The following is a 20,489-nucleotide window of genomic DNA, read 5'->3' on the forward strand; positions in this document are numbered from 1 at the left end:
CTATATAAATATGGAATATAAGGGGAAGAAGACTGACCCGGTGCTGAATCAGGCCTGTAAACAGACACTTAACTGATCACTGTGATACCTGCAGAACTACCTTTAGGTGATATGAAAAGATGCTTTTGTAAACTGAGAACATGTTTCTTTGTCCTTTCAGGCCAGTGATAAGCCACAATTCACTTATACTTTCACTTATTGTTTGGAGAGGTAGCTAGTAAATCAGCTATTAGTGTTTTCAAAAATTTCATACATAGACCAAACAATACAACAAAATTGGTACAAGCTTCCATTTTATCACCATAGCTCCCACCAGAATAATAATTTCTAATCCAAAAAGGTAAAAGGGAGAAAACTTGTACAGATTTTAAATAACTCCAGTCTACAGAAGCAACTGAAAAGTTTAATGCATATGTAACTACTGGTTTCCATTCCTCTAAAACTTCCTTATGTTTAGGATATAAGTCTTGATAAGCTGATCGTTTTTTTAAAAGTCAGCAGCTCCCAGATTTTACTGATTCAATCTTTTCCTTTAATTGTGATTTCCAATGGTTCGCATTGATTATTCTAGTTGCAGTTAACTTAAAAAGAAATGCTGTAGAATGCTTACAACTGGTATCAACTTCTAACATCATTGGGAAGACATTCTAAAGGGCCTAGGTTCAGCCGCAACTAAAAAGTTTTGTGGATAATGTTTGGCACTTTCTTATTTTCCAACAGTAAGCTAGCTTGTCACTTTTGTGTATGATCTGCAAAGTTGGGAGAGGGGTGGATGGGTGAGCACTGACTGGGGTTTATTTGAGAAGGATCTCAACAGCTACTTGCCAGTGCTTTCAAAGCCCTCCATGGTCCCCTTCTCCCTGCCTCTCATATCCCACTATCCTGCCTGTGCCCTTTGCTCTTCCAGTTTCACCACCCTCAACTGTCTGAAGGACTCCTGTTCTGCCAACAAGTTCATTCTTCCTTATTTGCTGTCCCATATGCTTGGAATTGCTTCCTGGAATGCCTGTGGGATGCTTCCTCACTTTGTTCAAATTTAGTCTTTCCATGGACTTTGGCATTGTGCCTTAGTCCCCACTTCCCTACTGTAACTAGGGTAAGCAAGCAAAACAGAAATAATCTCATATGCTTCCCTTGCCTACACCTACCTCTCTCTCCTTCCCCTCCCTTGTCACTCTTATGTCAATGTCTTTCTTTCTTTCTTTCTTTCTTTCTTTCTTTCTTTCTTTCTTTCTTTCTTTCTTTCTTTCTTTCCATAAAGTAAAAGGGCTTCCAGAAAGAGGAATGTGGCTTTCATCTGTGGTTCACTTAAACCTAGTAACCCGTCCCTAATAATATCTCATTATGGTAAATGCAGCATGTCCTGCAAATCTCAAAGATTTGTAGGATTTCACCCCCATCCACTATTCCTTCTAAAATTTTCTTCTTCATTCCATCTTTTATTACCCTACTCCGCTAGCAGAAAAAAAAATCTGGGAACTATAAGCTACACAGGGCGGTTATTCTTTGCTTCCACCGGTTTATATTTTCTAATGCCTGGCAATGAACTAATTAACAACTTGTTAACTAGTTGTTAGATTAACAACTAATCTAACAACTAAAGCTCAAACTGTGGGGCTTTGCACCATAACAAGAAACTTGGCATTTGTACTTTGTTTTTTAGTATAGAACAGCCCAATCCTAACCTACACTGGTGCATGCTGTATCCAGCACAGGTTAGGAGGAGGTTGGAGGTCTACTTGGGGAATGGGGATATTTATCCCTTACACCGGATAAAGCCCCAGTCTGCCCTATTAGCTGACGCAAATCCGGGAAGCCCAGTGTAACACCAGGAGGCCTGGGAAGTGAATTACAATACAGCAGAGGAGGCCTCCGCCAATCCCAGCCCCTCCCGAGCTCAATGTGTCCCGTTCTGCCCTTCCCCACCCAGAAATGCCCCCTCCCCACTACCCTTCCCATGCCCCTGTGCAACTCTGCCCCTTACCTGTTTGCACTGGCAGCCCAGGCTCCTGATGCAGCGTTGGTGGGCCGGTGCAGGCCTTCCCGCTGGCACTGCTTGCTCGTGAGTCAATGTAAAAGTGCTTTATGGTGTTTTTCGATGGCTTGCACCAGCGCAGCAACTGCTGCACTGACACAGTACAAGGATAAGTCTGCGCTGTCATACACTTACTTGAGAGCAAGCTCCCATGAAACTAAATGGGAAACTAAACTGAGTAAACGAGTACAAGAGTTCCTGCAACAACCCTAATAAAGTCAGCATTGTTAAACCCATATTGCAAGTGGGGTGGGGTCAGGTGGAACAGAGGCTGAGTAGTTTGTTGAAGGCCATTCAGTAAACTCATGGCAGAGGCGAATTCCCATTTCAGAAGCTGGAGAGAAAAAGAATAGATTCCCAGCCCCCACATAAACCCACGCTATGCCTGTCAAGTGGTCCCTTCCCTGTTCATACTACAGTACTTATTTGTGTGTGTTTCTAAGGCCCAATATCACAAAAGAAACCACTGAACAGCATTATCTTCTTTTTATTCCCTCCCCCCCTCCCCATTGCTCTCCACAGCACATCACTGAATCCTTCAAGTTTCTAGTCCTTATTTTCAAAGCTTATCCTAATTCCAAAGGACAGAATTTGCAATAGGAAGCAGAAGACCATTTCTGAAAATCTTCAACCCTGACTCTACTGCATTCATAGGCTTTCATTTTACTATCCTTTTCATGTTCTTCATTCTCTCCATTCTCATCTGCAGGAAGGCCCATTTTGTCATCTTCTTCCACCTCTATTTCTACTTCTTCTGCCATACTCAAGAACAGCATTCAGCCTCTCTTTCTCAAATCCCTCTTCAAGACCTTCAGCAAAATATTTCCTAGGCTCAGTTTACCTGCATCTTCACCTGCTACCCAATTCTCTGCTCCTCAACCTCGTGATCACATTTCAGTCCCTGAACCTCTCCATCCCTGTCGTGTCCATTTAATGAACATGGTAAGTCCTCTGGGTATGCTTCATATCACTCCTAGAACATTGCCGGCACTTAATAAATAGCTAGAATCTAGGGAGCTATGCATGGTGTCTGGGGAACTGAAGACACAGCTCTCTATTAGGGGGGTCTGCATCTCCCTAGAGTCACTTTCAATTCCTGTCCATTGTAATTGACTACACTGCACCTAACTAGTTGCACTGAACCTGTGGCTGCTCCACAACTATGGAATTCTCTTTTCTTGGGGACTATCCAAAGCCTGAACTTGAGAATCTTTTTAGAGGCATTTAAGATTGACTTTTCCACCTTCTCTTCCAAACAGAAGGCAAATCTCAGTTGACTATTACTGGCTGAAGCACAATGTAGCAGCATAAGAGGGAAGAGGTTTAGTAGCAGCTAGATTTATCTAGTTAATATTCTTTAATGTAGCATTTTCCCTTTGTTGGAGCAGGGGTGGAATGAAATACCAAAACAAAATAGAAAATAAACAAATAGGCTTATAATGATGGGGGCAATATTTCCACTCTGCACCTCTCCACTGAACCAGATTTACAAAGAAATCTTCTCCCTTCTTTTGTGGGCTTAGTAACCCAGTTCAGGATTGTACGTTTTACAAACTTGCACAGCTCGTGGGTTCTTCACCCCATAGGATTCCCTGCTACAACACTGCTCTCATTATCCACTCTTTTCTTCCAACAAACCTGCTTTTATAATCTCCCCCTCCCGCAAAGAAAGCACTCTACATATGTGTGTGTGCACAAACATAACGCACGCGCATGCCTTCTTTGGTACTGCATTCAGCTACCAACATTATCAACACTGATAGGTGGGGGGGGGCAGAAAGAAAGAGAGGAGATAGAGACACATACACACAAGCCTTTGGCTCCTGCAGCAAAACTGTCTCCTCCATCATAACCCCCCCCAACGCACAATGCGCCAACGATAAAGCAATGCCATATTCTCTTGCCTGGCCAGAAGGATAGGCAGGAATGCTGGAACCCATTCTTTGCCCGCTGGCAGAGAGAAGATTTGGGGGTGGGGGTTGTGATAAGGAATTTTTAAATCTGCCTTCAGCAGATCTGAAGCAAAGCTCATCACCATCACCTCATATAAGGATCCATTAAAGATATACCCTGGATTATAACAGTTTCTGGTTTTATCCATGCAGAATCAAAGGGAGGGAGAGAAGAAGAAGGGGGGTTGGAGCTGCACTTATATATATATATCACCAGGATTCCATTAATGTCAGCTGCATCTACCACAAATTACCCTCAACCTGGTTATTTAAAAAGAAAAAAAAGAAAAAGAAAAAGAAAAAAGGTGAGTGGGGGGGAATAGCTGGATGTTGTTGTCTCTGCAGATGGAAGCTTACGGAATGGTGATTAATACCCATCTCTCTGTCCTCCACTCCAATAAGAAAGGCATGGGGTGGGGGGAAAAGGAAAGGAAAAAATTCTACAAACCCTTAGAAAGGTCACTGAATTATTTCACCAACTTTGCAATTAAATTATTTGAGGGCTTCGTTTTTTCCTTTCTCAGTCCTTGGAAAGTGGTGTCACACAGACACCCTTTCGCCACTAAAGCCCTCAAATGCACACAAGCATAAAAAATCCAGAACATTTGGGGGAAAAGCTACCTGATTGGTTATCCCTTCCTCATCCCCAGCTCTGCACAAATCTATTAGACACAGGGAGAAAAAAAAATGTAACACAAATTCTCTTCCCTGCACACAGACACATTCAGAGGAAATATCTCCCCCCCACTCACACACACACACACACACACACTTTCTAAAAAGACATATTTCCTCATATTCCTACAGAAGATATTGAAACGGATCAGAAAAAAACCCACAAGCTGAGTGGTTATGGGGGGGGGGGCAGATGTAAATTAAATGAAATAAAATCTTCCGTTATTTTTCTAGATCATTAATTACCCCAATGTGAGATCTACAAGAAATTACATTGCATGAAAAAATTGGATCCCTCCCATAGGATCACCCCACTTTTCCTGCCCAGATCAGAGCAAAGCCCTCCCACTCTCCCCTTTCTGATTGCTTTACGTATATGAATGACTCCATCCCCCTGGGCGGGTGGCGGGGGGGGGGGAGGGAGGGAGAGACTAGAGCCAAAGATTTGCTATGTGTCTCCAGGCTTAAATGGAAATCAGAGTCACGTCCTATCTGAGCAAACCAAAATTGGGGGGTGGGGGAAGACTGGAGCATAGTGGTTCATGTGGAAGGTGCTAGTTTATAAGAAATTATTTCAAATGGCCTCCCCTTAGACCTCTAACAGATACACAAACTATCACTCCTGCTAAGCGGAAAATGACATTAACTCAATGAGCCATAGAACTCCTCCCCCCCTCCACTTTTCACCCCAAAGCTTTTCCCCTTGAGACAGCATCTATCAGATTCAATTGGGCTCAGCCTTCAGCCGTCCCTTCCAAAAAGGGGGTGGTAGGAGAAGAATGTATCAATCCTTTTATAACAAGAGTGAGGATTGGGGAGGGGGAGAAAGTTCCTCCTCTTGTATCCCCAATTCACACACTTCCTGGAATATTTGACAGTCGGAAGGGTTAATCCTCTTTCTGTTCCCCCACCTTGGGGAGGGGAGGGATTGAATGACCTATAAAAATTAGCGAACCCCCCCCCCCTTTTTACAGACATGCATTGGCTGGGAAAAGGTTTAGAGTTAGAGACTTCACATCTCATTCCTGAGAAGCCTCATGTCTCTTAAAATCTTTATACTCTCCTCATCTTCCTCATACTTTGGGGGAACACTAATGACCTACTAAAATCCTCCCCCCTCCTTTCATTTATACTAATAGAACATTGTGCTTTGGACAGATCCTTTGGAAATCTAACCAGATGCCTTTCCTTGGCTACTAAAAGATTAGCCCCCACCTCAAGCCAAATCCCTCCCCTCCCCATCCTGAAAATGGGAGACATCCTTATCTACAGATTCCAGGGAGACCATAATTCTGCAGTCCAGTTCTTCTTCTCGCCAAATAATCTGACAGTTTCTCTCCCATCCCTTCCATCCTAATTTAGACGCCTAGGGTTCCCCTTGCCACCAAATCCTTGGCTACTCATGATATTGCAATCAAAGGATCATTTTTATGTGATGGGGGGGGGGGGAGAGAAAAAGAATAAGAAATACCCAAAGGCGGAAATGGGGATGCACTGCAAGGTAAGGCTCCTAAGAATTAGACTGAGGTGGAAAAAGGAAAGAGCATCTTACACTTCTTAACTCCTGGGTGCGATCCTTCATTGCGCTTCCTCTTGAGGTTGTGTGTCCTCAGTGGGTTTTCTCCCCCCCTCCCTGTGGCACAGCAGACAGACACGGTGGCTGGCGTGGACCCCTCTTCTCTGGGGTGATGAAGGAGGAGGGGGAGAGAGGTTACTGATAATTGCAGTAACAGATCAACTGAGCTTCCCTGCTCAGCCAAGCTGGGAGGAGAAAGATGCTCTAAGGATGAGGAGAGGTTGGTGCTGATGCAGCAGGGCAGGGTGGGAGGATGCAGAAGAGGGAGCAAAGCAGGGAGGGAGCGAGGGGGAAGCAGAACCAAGAGGCTGGGCATGCTCATTACACCCCCTCCCATTCAGGGGGCTATGGGAATTGTAGTCTGCCACAAGGAGGGTGGCATCACAGGGAAAGATTGGTTTGTAAGAGGTCAGATGCCACGTTCACAAGATCACACTGCCTGGACTCTGCACGAGATCTTCAGCAATGTCTGCTGCCTCTTGGGAAACTCACTTAGGACTACTTAACATAGATTTGTTTCCAAGGAGGGAGAAAGAGCATTCTGAGGAAACCTGATGCAGCAGCACTGCTGAAACTAAACAGGTGAAACCCAGATCAGAAATTGGGCTGGAATATCCCTGGAAATCTCATGTAGAACTGGGATATAACTATAATAAATAGTTCAAAAATGCAGGTTACTTTCCCTTTGATATTTTGGTTTGTGTTCACAACCAAGCTGGTTAAGGAGTAGTAAAAAGGGTGAGAAGGGACAAGCAGCAGTTTGCCCTTTCCACACATACTAATGGATGGAACTTTGGATTTGACATTAGTGGATGCAAGGGAGGGCACCAGAATGAGGTCTCTTGTTATCTGGTGTGCTCCCTGGGGCATTTGGTGGGCCACTGTGAGATACAGGAAGCTGGACTAGATGGGCCTATGGCCTGATCCAGTGGGGCTGTTCTTATGGTGGCAGTTACTCTGCATGAAATAACTCAGAGCATCTATATATAAGCACAGCCCTCCAGCTGGGTGATTCTAGGTCCTGCCTTGGACAGCACTTTGCAGCAGGCCAGAAGTTTGCTACAGCAACTTATGGAAAGCATCTGCTTCTGCTAGTGAATGCATTTCTCCTGCTTAGGAACAGCAGAAAGCAAAGGAAGGCAAGCAATTATTAGTCCTCGACTCCTAAAGAAGCAAAACTTCAGTTTCTGTAGCTGAACTGAACATGAGCTCTTCCTGATTATTCTTGCATGGCTAACAAGCCAAGTTAGAGAGGCTGTGAAGGGCAAGGAAGCTTCCTTCCGTAAATGGAAGTCTTGCCCTAATGAAGAGAATAAAAAGGAACATAAACTGTGGCAAAAGAAATGTAAGAAGGTGATAGGGGAGGCCAAGCGAGACTATGAGGAACGCATGGCCAGCAACATTAAGGGGAATAATAAAAGCTTCTTCAAATATGTTAGAAGCAGGAAACCCGCCAGAGAAGCGGTTGGCCCTCTGGATGGTGAGGGAGGGAAAGGGGAGATAAAAGGAGACTTAGAGATGGCAGAGAAATTAAATGAGTTCTTTGCATCTGTCTTCACGGCAGAAGACCTCGGGCAGATACCGCTGCCCGAACGGCCCCTCCTGACCGAGGAGTTAAGTCAGATAGAGGTTAAAAGAGAAGATGTTTCAGACCTCATTGATAAATTAAAGATCAATAAGTCACCGGGCCCTGATGGCATACACCCAAGGGTTATTAAGGAATTGAAGAATGAAGTTGCAGACCTCTTGACTAAGGTATGCAACTTGTCCCTCAAAACGGCCATGGTGCCAGAAGATTGGAGGATAGCAAATGTCACGCCTATTTTTAAAAAGGGAAAGAGGGGGGACCCGGGAAACTATAGGCCGGTCAGCCTAACATCTATACCGGGTAAGATGGTGGAATGCCTCATCAAAGATAGGATCTCAAAACACATAGACGAACAGGCCTTGCTGAGGGAGAGTCAGCATGGCTTCTGTAAGGGTAAGTCTTGCCTCACCAACCTTATAGAATTCTTTGAAAAGGTCAACAGGCATGTGGATGCGGGAGAACTCGTGGACATTATATATCTGGACTTTCAGAAGGCGTTTGACACGGTCCCTCACCAAAGGCTACTGAAAAAACTCCACAGTCAGGGAATTAGAGGACAGGTCCTCTCGTGGATTGAGAACTGGTTGGAGGCCAGGAAGCAGAGAGTGGGTGTCAATGGGCAATTTTCACAATGGAGAGAGGTGAAAAGCAGTGTGCCCCAAGGATCTGTCCTGGGACCGGTGCTTTTCAACCTCTTCATAAATGACCTGGAGACAGGGTTGAGCAGTGAAGTGGCTAAGTTTGCAGACGACACCAAACTTTTCCGAGTGGTAAAGACCAGAAGTGATTGTGAGGAGCTCCAGAAGGATCTCTCCAGACTGGCAGAATGGGCAGCAAAATGGCAGATGCGCTTCAATGTCAGTAAGTGTAAAGTCATGCACATTGGGGCAAAAAATCAAAACTTTAGATATAGGCTGATGGGTTCTGAGCTGTCTGTGACAGATCAGGAGAGAGATCTTGGGGTGGTGGTGGACAGGTCGATGAAAGTGTCAACCCAATGTGCGGCAGCAGTGAAGAAGGCCAATTCTATGCTTGGGATCATTAGGAAGGGTATTGAGAACAAAACGGTTAGTATTATAATGCCGTTGTACAAATCTATGGTAAGGCCACACCTGGAGTATTGTGTCCAGTTCTGGTCGCCGCATCTCAAAAAAGACATAGTGGAAATGGAAAAGGTGCAAAAGAGAGCGACTAAGATGATTACGGGGCTGGGGCACCTTCCTTATGAGGAAAGGCTACGGCGTTTGGGCCTCTTCAGCCTAGAAAAGAGACGCTTGAGGGGGGACATGATTGAGACATACAAAATTATGCAGGGGATGGACAGAGTGGATAGGGAGATGCTCTTTACACTCTCACATAATACCAGAACCAGGGGACATCCACTAAAATTGAGTGTTGGGCGGGTTAGGACAGACAAAAGAAAATATTTCTTTACTCAGCGTGTGGTCGGTCTGTGGAATTCCTTGCCACAGGATGTGGTGCTGGCGTCTAGCCTAGACACCTTTAAAAGGGGATTGGATGAGTTTCTGGAGGAAAAATCCATTATGGGGTACAAGCCATGATGTGTATGCGCAACCTCCTGATTTTAGGAATGGGTTAAGTCAGAATGCCAGATGTAGGGGAGAGCACCAGGATGAAGTCTCTTGTTATCTGGTGTGCTCCCTGGGGCATTTGGTGGGCCGCTGTGAGATACAGGAAGCTGGACTAGATGGGCCTATGGCCTGATCCAGTGGGGCTGTTCTTATGTTCTTATGCCTCCATGTTTCCTTCCCTCCTTTGTTGCCTCCTCCTTTATTTAATTTTAGATTGTAAACTCCCTGGGACAGGGACCTGGCTCCCTGCCATTCCTCTGTAAAGCACATTGCATGCTGATAGTGCTATAGAAATAATAATAATAATAATAATAATAATAATAATAATAATAATAATAATAATACAAGTGAGGATCAAGTGGTACGCTAACTTCTATTGGCAGGAATACATTCTTAAGAGCACAATTGTTAATAAAAGTTACAACCAGAGGCTCTAGCATTTGACAGTGGCACTGTGTGGAGGAAGAACTTGGAACAGGGAATAGAAGTTAGTATTCTGAGAGACTTCTCTATTCATTAAAAAAAAAAAAAGTTTCTAGCCCCTAAGAGTAAAAAGCAGGGCATGTAAACATACAATCAATGCCTAATGAAACCTCAGAAGCTTGGAGGTGGAACAGAGAAGAAAGCATCTGAAAAGGTTTTCTAGTAGGCTCAGCTTTAAAGTCTCTCCCCATGACTAGCTAAAAACTGACTACATAAGCAAAAACAAAAACACCACAATTCCACTCCCAGTGTATTTACTTAATTTGCATCATTTATATCAGTTGTTCCCAAATGTTTTAGCAACAGGAACCACTTTTTAAAATGACTATTGCAGTGATTCCCACTATAGCGGAGTTGAGAACCAGGTAAGTCTGTGAGGGTGGCACCAGCGCCACAGCGATCGCAGTGCCACAGCAATTAAAGGGCTTTTAAACTTACCTGGGGGTAGCACCAGCCATCTGGAGGGTGGGGGGGGGACTTGCAGCTCCATCTGTGGGCCTCCCCACTGCTCCAAACAGCTCTCTTCGGCAATCATGACCCATTTCTGAGTTGCAATTGCAAAACTGGAAGTGGGTTGCAATTGCTGAAGAGAGTTGTTTGGAGCAGCAGGAAAGCCTGCACAGAAGGCTGTGAGCCTCCTTGGGACCCCCCAGATGGCCAGTGTAACCCACCAGGTAAGTTTAAAACCCCTTGATCAATGCAGTGCCACAGTTGATGTGGTGCTCTCACTGAAATCAATTTTTGGCCCTCCCCTTAAGGGGGATTGGCCTCCTTCCAGTTCCCCTGGTGGGTTGGAACCCATCAGTTTGGAAACCACAGCTCTATTGAGACCCACCTAACTTTATAACACTTTAAAAAAAATGTTTCACTTTACCATTCAAGCCTCTGTTTTTATCCTTTTTACTATTGAGGGACACACCTTCTGAAGCATTATTTTAGCTCCGTGTTGGATCAGGACCATTCTGGTGGCCTTGCTTTCCCCTTCGCTTGGCCATGGATAAGAGCTGAGGCACATTTATCTACTCATGAATAAACGCACACATGTGGCTCAGTTTCATTTTCCATAGGGCTTAATGCATTTTCCTTGTCAGCTTGGAGGGGAGCTTCCTTCTCAAGTGTTGGGGGCCTGCGTTCATTGGATTGGGACCATTCTGGTAGCACTGCACTTCTCTCAGCCTACCCTTCAAAGTGGACTGAAGTATGTTCACCTACCTGAGTAAACACACACGTGTAGCTCAGTTTCCCTTTCCATAGGGCTCAATAAATTTTCCATGTCTGTGCTAACCAACTGCTGTGCTACATCCAACCCCTTCTGTGCTACCAGTTGGCCCCACAATTGATAACCCAAAGCAAAAGTAACATGTGAAGAATAGAGAAGAATGAAGGCTGTGGCTGGAGGATTTGCTGGCCATTCACTTTGATGAATGGAGCCAGAGACTTGATCCACTGACCTCCATTTCCACTTCAAAGTAGTTATTACACTTGTTACTGGCCAATGACAATCTTAGTATGGTCTGTCAGGTGGAGCAGGTCATACCTTTGGAAATATAAAGATAACTGCAATGCATTCAGGAAGACCACTGGTGATATTTCTCTGCAATCTGGAAGTGTTTGGTCATATATAGTTGATTTGAGGGAATGGCAGAAGCCAAATGCTTTCAGGTATACCTGAGCATGTATTACTTGTTTTGCTAATATGTGCTGCTGAGCGTGCTTGTGAGATTATGTCCTGTGGTTGAGGAATGTTCTTGTCTTGGCTGTATCCTGCTGTATGAGAATGCACCACTGCCCCCTGCTGGGGAGAACAAAAGCATACTGATGTGCTTGTAATGCATTGGGATTGTGCAGCTGTGAAATTGGGGTGGGGGGAAAAAGGTCACTGCCTGCATAATCATGGGTGGTTATGCATGCAACAGAAGCATGACATGAAGAAGGGGGTCATGTGTAGAAATGCAACAGCAAACTGATAAATGGGTCAGAAGGCAAATCCTATGAGGAACGGAACAGAAGCAAAGTGTTTTCTAGGGCTCAGTCTGCTCCAGAACCTGTTCTCAGTAGGTAAGGGGACACTGGCATCAGTGGATCAGGGAGCTGATCATTGGGACATGAAGGATGAACTGGGTTTGCATGCTTCTCTGAAAAAAAAAATGCTTTTTAGCTTTCCAGGAATATATCCTAGTAGTGTTGGAGGGGAGTGCTAAGTTTATCAGGGTGCCTCAATGTGCCCTATAAGCCACCCCTCCCCCTTGCTGTCAGAGTCATTCCAGGAGGCAAGAGCAATGTGAAGGTGTCTCCTCCACATGGCTCTTGTCACCCAGAATGGCTCTGACGGCGAGGGGGAGGGGTGGCTTACAAGATGCATTAAGGTGCCATAGAGCTTTGCCTCCCTTCTGGGAATGCTACAGTATGTCTTGTAGCTGCTAGAGCAGCTATTTTCAACCGCTGTGCCATGGCATACTGCTGTGCCACAAATGGTCCCCAGGTGTGCCGTGGGAATTTGGAGAGGGTCATTTCTCAGTAGGGCCATTGGGGGATGTGAACCCCTCATTGATAGCACAGTGTGCCTTGTCAATTATCAAAAACTGATGGTGTGCCTTGACCATTTTAGTGCCTTGCCAGTGTACTGTGAGATGAAAATGGTTGAAAATCACTGTGCTAGAGAAATGGAACTACTAGTTCCACAGTCTTTGGATGGTAGTGAACACTTAATTTTTTGTTTGAAGAATTTTTCTTTAAAAAATGACCAAAAGGGATAACACAATAGACACTCTGATGTGCTGGTGCCCCACTTCTCCATGTAGCAAGAAGTTCCAGGAACTGCAGGACAACCCTGCTATGCATGCCACGACATGCGAGTTCTAAGCATGTCTGTAGCTGCTGGGTGCCAGCTCTTCCTCTTGGCTTCTACTGCAGTTTGTCCAAGGTCAAATTCCTTCTCCAGCTCTTTCTCTTCCAGAAGCTACAACAACCAAACCTCTTAGCCTAGACTACATCCTCTGCCTGAATTCCAGCCTACTGGATTTTCAGCTTAACACAAAGAGCGAACCAACTAGAATTCTATCATGTAAGAGCAGATGATCTAATTCTGGAAGTATAACTCTTCAAACTCATTTCCTAATCCTGTAACAATACATTGAATGTGAAAGAGTTCTGTAATCTCTTAAAAAAAATAAAACCTTTATAAGCTGTAGTAGTATCAATAACTAAAGGGCTTCAGAAGTTCTAAACCAGTGCTTCCCAAACTTTTTTGCACCAGGACCTAGTTTTAAAAATGACAATCTGTTGTGACCCACCAGATACAGAGATAGATATAGAAGATAGCAGAGTTAGAGATATCACCAGAGATAGATATAGAAAAATATTTCATTTATGATTATGAGATTTTTGCACAGTCAGGTAGATGTTATTAACTGGTTTGTTTTACTAGACATCGAATCCTTCCCAAGGATCTGGGATGCTTGGTTTTTATCCTATTTTGCTGTTATAAGTATTGTTGCAAGATGTAAGCTGTTCCCAGTAAAGCTGCTTTTTGGAGTTGGTGGATGGCAATTTTTGTGGCCCCAATGCTGTTCAGGTGCTCTTCAAGGTGTTTTGGAATAGCACTGAGGGTGCCAATCACCACTGGGATCACTTTGGTCTTCTTCTGCCACAGCCTTTCAATTTATACTTGTAAAACTTTGTATTTTGTTATTTTTTTCCAGCTCTTTTTTTCCACTTTACTATCCCCTGTTATTGCTATATCAACGATATATCTATTATTATTATTCATTAATAAAAATTATTATTATACATGAAATATTCTTTCTTTTTCTATCTTTTTTATTCTCTTTTCCAATTAGTATACTTCCAATTAAAGTATGCACATGCCCGATCTCGTCTGATCTTGGAAGCTAAGCAGGGTCAGGTCTGGTTACTACTTGGATGGGAGACCGCTTGGGAATACTGGGTGCTGTAGGCTTATAGCGTACTCTTTCGAGACTGAAGGTTGCCAACCAACCAACAGTAACAATAATAAATTATTTATTAATAATTAGGATTGTGTGGTCCCGTGACTGCTAGAGACCTTTCACATAGTATGTGTAGACGTGTGTAGACATCTGTTAGTCTTTCCCTACAAATGGAGTTCAAGGACTGTTCCCCCAAACCTTTACAGTCAATCCTAGGTACCCAGAAGGCTGAACTGGAAAGCAAGATGTGCAGTTAGGGACTTCCAGGTCAGACAAAATGCTGAAACTGAGTTCACACATGATCTATGGCATACCAATTACTAGAGGAAATAGAAAAATGTGACATTTTAATTTGGGGGTATGAAGATTACCTCATATCACAGGTTAGCATTTCAGTTAACAAATTTCTTCTGCAAACTGGGCAAGGATGCTTCAAAGTAGTTTTTTCTTTTTAATGTAGCAAAAGCTTCGGTTCAAAAATCAGCTCACGACCCACTGTTGGGTCCTGACCCACAGTTTGGGAAACACTGTTGTAAACAATAGGTTCTCAAGGCCCATGACACAGCCATCTTGCTGAAGCTAAGCAGGTCTAAATATGATTAGTGCTCAAATGAGTGACTGGCTGAGATCCCCATGTAAGCTGCCCTGAGTTTCATGATGGAAGAAAGAAACTCATAAATGTCCATTGCAAAAATCTAGTTTATACTTTAGCCTTCGATATCAAACATCTATCAGCTGACAAATGCTGCAATCTTATACACACATACACAAAATAAGTCTCATTGAACTGAATGAGATTTACTTTTGAATAGATACACAGAGGATTGTGATGAAAGTTCATGGACCATTTGAACTTAAAAAAAATCTTCCAAAGATTATTAAGTTCATTATTCTTCAAACCCAGTCCCAAGGAGCATACATCTTACAATGTACAGAATAGGTAATCTATGCTAAACAAATACCACAGAATGTCATAATACTCTTCAAGGAGTAAATATTTTATTTTAAACCTAAACCTAGAATTATTAATAAATTTAAGGATAATGTAACATCTAATACTATGTGGATTGTATATAGTGATGAAAACAACAGTTTTGCTCTAAGTAATATTTTAAAAAAATAAATCTGATCTAAATCTAATATAATCTACCTGAGCTCCTCCTTAGAGTGACAATCCATTAAAATTAGAGGCTGACTACAAAAGCAGACAAAGGAATCTTGAGGGAATGATGGCTTAAATGCTTGTCTTATGATTTTTGGGGTGAAGTGGAGGAGGGTGGGTTGAGATTTTGAATCCACTGCAAGTCAGCACATTTAGCTCCCTGGGCCACCCTGAGCTGACAAGAAGACTCCAGTGCTGTGAGAAGACGTGTCACACTTCCCAACTTGCCAGAAATTAGTTTCCTGAAAATGAAACAGCACACAGGCTGGGTGCCAAAAAGGCACAACTCATGCAGAAGGATTGCAGCTGGACACCAGAAGAAGGCTCTTTTCATTTATGCAATGTCAAGAGCAGCAGTGAGCTGTTGCCTTGGACAGCACATTTGGGGGGCTGTTAAAGGAGGCACTGCCTTGTTTCCAACATTGCATAGCTTACAAAATAGAGGCATGCTAGTAACACCCCAATTCACATACTAAAGAGCACTCCTGAATTAACCCCCTCCCCCTTCATGCACTATTTCACAATGCTGGTGTATTCATTTACTCCACAATTGCCTGTCATCTGCCAGTTTAAAGATTAAAGAGGGTTTGTTATTTTGGTTAATAATATACTTAATTAGGGAAAAAAATGGACCAACAAAGGTTTTTAACCATTCAAAATCTACCAGAGCTACAGCAGGTTCTGCAGCGCATGAAGGTTTAGAGTTCATGCACATGCACTTACATGGACGTGTACAAGAGATAAGATGCATTCCCCCCCCCCCAAAAAAAATTCATCAAGAGACTCTTGGCAGGGAGTGGAACCCTAAGGAATGAATATTCTAGTAGCTCAAACTAAATCTTTTAAAATCTCTTCCCCTCCCCACCAGGTTAAAAATAAGGAGAGCAATGAATGGAACAGGGACTAGAAAACAGCGACTGCCCTTGATAAACAGGACCAGTTGGAGTGTGTTGCACTGTAGAAAGACGGAAAGGTCTGACTGATAAGGAACAACTCACTCCCCTCCCCAAAAAGCAGTTCTATAAAAACCCCACATAAACTATAGGGAGCTGCATGAGAGTGCAGTGGCTATCTTTCAGGAATGCTCATGCTGAAGAACTTCTATCTGGATTCAGCCCCATGATAATGAGAGTGGGGCAGGTGGTTTCACTTTGGGCACCAACATGTCTGGATTGGTCCTCCCTCTAGCACATAAAGATACACAAAATGCTTAGGCCAGTCTTAGCCAGCACACAGCCGTGATACCATCTGCTTCTCCTGTTAAGACCGATGTCACAGGTAGATGGCCCCCACTGCGGGATGCAATCTTTCATATCCTGCCTGTCTGAACCGTGTTTGTGCATCTACTCCTCCTCCTCTCCCCCCTCCCGCACCCTTGGCTGCAGGGTTCCATTCATCCCTGTTCCTGTCACGAAGCTTTGCAACCTCCTGAGTCACTGGCTGCGCTATTGACACAGACAGCCAGGGCACACTGCCAAGGCAGCCAGCAAAGGGACTGGCCTGACGCACGGCTGGAGCTGCCAACACTCCTTTGGTTCTCCTAGCAACAAAAAGCCAAGCCCTCTACCTGCAAAGCAGCAACCCCTCCAACCTTGAACATCACAGATTTTACCAGTAAAGGTACTTTTCTGAGAAGTAGGGCATTCAAGAGGTTCACCTTTTAACATTTATTTCCTTGCAATATAAGGAGACTTAGGGAGGGAGGGAGCACTGAGTTGTACTTGCTCATGGGAAGGACTGAGGCTCAGCGGCAGAGCACCTGCTTTGCATGCAGACGGCTCCAGGCTTGATTCCTGGCATCTTCAGGTAGGGCAGAGAAAAATTTCACTCTGAAATCCTGGAGAACCACTGCTAGTCTGTGTTGACAATACTGACTAGACAGACTAATAGTGTGATTCAGTATATAGCACCATTCTATGACTCTCAAGACAAGCAACACAACTCCTAATTCGGCATTGGACATTCACACAACAATGGTTTAGTATAGCACACACAGCCAGGCTACATACTGCACCCACAATTTCACTAAGGGCACAATCCTAACCAGGTCTACTCAGACGTAAGTCCTATTTTGTTCAATGGGCTTACTCTCAGGAAAGTGTGGTTAGGATTGCAGCCTAACACTGTCTAAAATACCCCCCCTCTCCCTGTGTGTGTGTGTTCTTACCTAAATTCAAATTGCTTTGGGGGGGTACAACCCTCAAAAAACCCCACTGGTAGAACACTGATCACAGGGCCCACGTTGCAGGTTGCTCATTAAAACAACCGAATTGTAGCCCCTGGTTCAAATCCTGCCTCTGCCATGATTTTTTTATGGCCTCTCACTCTCACTCAGCCTGCTAGCCGAAAGGGCTGCTGTAAGGACTGCAAAGTGATAAAATGCTTTGAACAAGCAAAAGTGACATGCCAAGTATAATGCTGCAAAGACTTCAGTTGATGTATTTATGTTTTGCTGCTGGCTCTCCTTTTAGTGACTACTGTTTAAATGAGTGGCTCATTCTGGAGAGTCTCTTCAGAATGGTGTTGTGATAATGCTGTTTCAAGCAAATGCAACTGAACTGGCTGTTGAATTGAGATTATATGGAAGCAGTGGCAGCACAACCTGGAACACTCTGAAGCCACCTTCAGATGTAGAAATACAGGACTTCTAGTCTGATTTAAAGGGACCATGCAAATGAAGAGCTGCTTCATTTGCTCAAGGTCTGTATATTAGCTTGGAAGCACTGCATTTCTGTGTTTGAAGAAACTGCACCTAGAGCAAGGTAAGGAGGCAGGTGATCCACTTTCCACTTGCTTTTAGCAGGTAGAAAGTGGATCAGTGCAGGTGGTCTGCGGCAGATTGGAGGAGGTGATAGCAGACTCGAATCTCCCCAAATCTGCCATCCTCTCACCTTTTGGGCACCCAAATCTGCCACCCTCTCACCTCCCTGCAATCTGCCACTGATGCAACCCACATCACCTTGCCTAATAGATGGGCCACTTCTGTATAGAATCACTTCTGTATAGAAATGTGGAAGAGTAGCATTTAATTCATTTATCCTTTTTATTCAGGATGGATATTCTAAGGCTATAATCCTATACAACCCTGGAAGCAAATTCCACTAAACTTAATAAAACTTACTTTTGTATAGACACATCTAGGATTGCACTGCAAATAATAGACAACAGGCACAAACTCTACCAATGGAAAGGAGCGCAGGAACCCCATTAGTTTAACAGTTGTGTAGAACAGGGAATTTCAGGAGGCACAGCATTTTCTCAAGATGCTAACCAACCATTCCTCCATTTCTCAAGATGCTAACCTTCAAGATAGGAAAATTCCCTTTCCTATACCACTACCAATGAATGGTACAGGAGTCTCTGTCCTTTATTCAAACTGGTTTCCCTTTTTACTGTGAATGAAAAATACAGAATATTATCTATTTAAAATGACACATCATGTCCACATAGACAAGCAATTCTGAGACAGGGCTGCAAATCTTGCAAAAATGAAAACCTAAATTAAAAAATGAAAATGGCTTGCTGGAATTCGTATACATTATTTTATCAAGGTGAAAGAATGAACAAATATACCCCATGAACAACTGTTCATAATATTTTAAAACTGGTCTTTTCCAACTTTTTCAGGGACATAATAAACAGTATTATTGATTATCCTGAACTGCTTGCCAGTAAAGGGCCCAATCCTATCCAACTTTTCAGTGCCGGTGCAGCTGCAATGCAGCCTTGAGGAAAGGGAACAAATGCTCCCTAATGTTATGTGCAGAACTTGGGCTCAATCTGAGTTTGTCTGAGGAGGTCCAGAGGGAAAACCAGAGGAGAGGAGGCTGTAGTACCAGGGAAGGTAGAGGCTGCTGTGTGCAGAGGCCTATAAAAGGGGCTGCACAAGCAAAGAGCAGGAAGACCACCAGGGAAGAGTTGCTGTGAGGAGCCTTGGAGAGCGAGCTCTACAAAGGAAGGAGGACAACTAGGGAAGCTGACTAGGGAAGAGAAGGAGCTGCAGGAAGGAGCGGGCTGGGGGAGAGACCAAGCTGCAGAGCTAAAACCTGAGAGTTGAGGATAGAGCTGCAGGGAAGGAGCCCCTGGAAGAGGCTCTGAGAACCAGGGAGCAATCACCCAGCCTTTCATCTCAAGTCCTGCTGCCTCCTGCCTGCATAGTGCCTGCCTCAGGTCCTCTCAATTGGGGAAAATTTGGAACGAGGTTGTTTTTATTTGGTTCAGATTCCATGCCTCATAATAAAAGCCTTAAACTTATGTTGGTTTCAGTGGTCTCTTTGATCGTGCTAACTTGAAGGACTAACTTCGACTAACTTGAAGGAGGCCTCCATGATTGCCCCCCTACTACAGGATGCAGTGCATGCCTCATTGGCTCGGCTGCAGTGTCACTGGAAAAATTGGAAAGGATTTGGCCCAAAGTTAACTCAGGAAGACAAACTAATAATAATACAATAATAATAGGTAATAATAATAAACTATAGGTACTTGGTCTCTGATCAGGTTAAAAGGTGGAATGATCCCTCCAATCCTAAGGATTGGATTCCAATCCTAAGGATATACAAAATCCTAGTTATCAGATATCCAAGGCAATGCCATGCCATTCCTAAACAGGATGGTTGGTATCCCTGCTCTGAAAAGGAAAAAAAGGAACATGAAGAGAGTATAGGTGACAGAGGGATATGTATATGCTACCATAGAATGTATCAATTAACAAGGTACAAAAGACACCTTTAAGGTAGCAGAGTTACAGCATATGTTTCAGTTACCTGAGGAAAAATTACCACTTTAAAAATTCCATTTATAAGATGAAAAATGTCAGAGCAAGCTTACTGTTTGAAGATTGGTAACAGACAGTCAGCTGGTCATTTGTAGTGCATTAAGCATTGTTGTATCATCTGGGCAGCTTTCAGATTTAAAATATATGAAGGGAAAAAGAGAATTCATCACAAATTTGGCAGGTACAAACTGTACTACAAAGTCTCCAACTCCTCTTGTGTTTACTGTAAGTCAAGTTAAGTTAAATGCCACTGTAACAGTAACTGGCAGCACAATCCTGTTGTGCACTGGAACAGGCAGGTCAGGAGGCCTGCACTGTATCCAGCACAAGTTGGGGGCCAGAACTAGCTCAGTTGGAGGCAAGGGGAAACTCTTCCCCTTACCCCTGGGTATGCCACCACAGCCCTTTTGGGTCTCCTCGGACCTGTGCCACCTCAGGAGTCCAAGGAGAACAGAGCGGCTTGGAGTCGCTCCATGCTGCTTGGGGAACGCGGTTGGGATCCATAACTGCCAGGTCCCAGCCCCACCTCCTGCTCGCCAACCCCCTGGAATGCCCTCTACCGCCTTCTCCTGCCCCAGAACGTCTCCCTCCCGCCTCCTCCCCGCCCTCCCCAGACTCCTGTATCAGCCGAACTTAGCTGATGCAGTCGTACCTCTCCGCATCGGCGCAGAGACTGGATGCAGCCTCTGTGGGCCAGCACGTGTC

This window comes from Tiliqua scincoides, chromosome 5 (assembly GCF_035046505.1).
Source record: "Tiliqua scincoides isolate rTilSci1 chromosome 5, rTilSci1.hap2, whole genome shotgun sequence".
NCBI classification, from domain to species: Eukaryota; Metazoa; Chordata; class Lepidosauria; order Squamata; family Scincidae; genus Tiliqua; species Tiliqua scincoides.